We start from the raw sequence: 2122 nt of genomic DNA, 5'->3' as shown, positions 1-2122 counted from the left end.
TTTCCTATTTGGAACCAGTCTGTTATTCCATGTCCAGTTCTAACTGTTGCTTCCTGACCTGCATACAGGTTTCTCAAGAGGCAGGTCAGGTGGTCTGGTATTCCCATCTCTTTCAGAATTTTCCACAGTTTATTGTGATCCACGCAGTCAAAGGCTTTGGCATAGTCAATAAAGCAGAAATAGATGTTTTTCTGGAGCTCTCTTGCTTTTTCCATGATCCAGTGGATGTTGGCAATTTGATCTCTGGTTCCTCTGCCTTTTCTAAAACCAGCTTGAACATCTGGAAGTTCACGGTTCACGTATTGCTGAAGCCTGGCTTGGAGAATTTTGAGCAATACCTTACTAGCGTGTGCTGCTGCTGCTGCTACGTCGCTTTAGTCGTGTCCGACTAGCGTATGAGATGAGTGCAATTTTGTGCGGTAGTTTGAGCATTCTTTGGCATTGCTTTTCTTAGGGACTGGAATGAAAACTGACCTTTTCCAGTCCTGTGGCCACTGCTGAGTTTTCCATCTGTGATTACGTATCATATTTTCAAGATTTCTGTGGCTTCTTTGAATTGGCTTTAATTTTTAAAAAGAAAACTTTTAATTTGATATGAATATCATTGTAAAAAGTAAATTACAGATATAAGGAAGTATAGAGAGGAGACTACAATGTTCTTTTGATCCTGTCTCAGAAATAACCATAGTTAATATTTGGTGCACTTCTTCTTTCCATACACATATTTATGTAATCGAGATAGTCCTTTATGCATTGCCCACTTACCACTATGTCATAAATATTCTCCACTCCATAAAAATCTCTTTCTAAACATTTTAATTACTGCATAATATTCCATTGTATAGGTGTGCCATAATGTAAATGCCCCCATTATTGTACTGTTTAAACTGTTTTCATTTGTTTGATTACTAGAAATAACATTAGAGTAATCATGTGTGTGTTAGTCACTCAGTCATGTCTGACTCTTTGTGACCTCATGGACTGAAGCCCATCAGACTACTCTATCTATGGCAAGAATACTGGAGTGGATTGCCATTCCTTTCTCCAGGGAATCTTCCTGATCCAGGGATGGAACTCAGGTATCCTGCCTTACAGGCAGATTCTTTACTGTCTGACCATGAGGGAAGCTGAAAATAATCATATTTGCACATAAACATTTTTCTTATAAATTTAAAGTACTGATAACCTTTTTTTTTTTAACTGTAAAAGAATAGTTTTCTTTCTTTGTGCCTTCTTTGGATAAGAAGGAAACAACTAGACTGAGACAACTGTAGACCCTTAAATATCCACTGAATGGATAGGTATTGAAAAGTTGGTTTGCTCTCATTAAAAATGAATACATACAGATGTGGAATTAAGTAACACTCCTACTTATTCTTGAACACAAACAGTATGATAAAGAGAAGGGATATAGAGAAAAACAGATGAAACCGAAAAAAATTCTAGGAGTTAGAAAACTGTTCTTTGCCCCAATGGAACACTTCCATTGCCTTACTAAAGAATATATAGTTGACCTTTGAATAATAAGAGTTTTTATTTAATGGGTCCTTTTATATGCACATTTTTGGTAGTAAATTAAACAGTACTACACAGTTCACAGTTGCTACAATCCATGGATGTGGAACCTCATATACAGAGTATTAGATCAGATCAGATCAGATCAGCTGCTCAGTCGTGTCTGACTCTTCGCAACCCCATGAATCACAGCACGCCAGGCCTCCCTGTCCATCACCAACTCCCGGAGTTCACTCAGACTCACGTCCATCGAGTCAGTGATGCCATCCAGCCATCTCATCCTCTGTCGTCCCCTTCTCCTCTTGCCCCCAATCCCTCCCAGCATCAGAGTCTTTTCCAATGAGTCAACTCTTTGCATGAGGTGGCCAAAGTACTGGAGCTTCAGCTTCAGCATCATTCTTTCCAAAGAAATCCCAGGGCTGATCTTCAGAATGGACGGGTTGGATCTCCTTGCAGTCCAAGGGACTCTCAAGAGTCTTCTCCAACACCACAGTTCAAAAGCATCAATTCTTCAGCGCTCAGCCTTCTTCACAGTCCAACTCTCACATCCATACATGACCACAGGAAAAACCATAGCCTTGACTAGACGAACCTTTGTTGGCAAAGT

The sequence above is a fragment of the Bison bison genome, unplaced genomic scaffold (genome assembly GCF_000754665.1).
Source record: "Bison bison bison isolate TAMUID 2011002044 unplaced genomic scaffold, Bison_UMD1.0 scf7180017864166, whole genome shotgun sequence".
NCBI classification, from domain to species: domain Eukaryota; kingdom Metazoa; phylum Chordata; class Mammalia; order Artiodactyla; family Bovidae; genus Bison; species Bison bison.
This window is presented reverse-complemented; position numbering follows the sequence as displayed.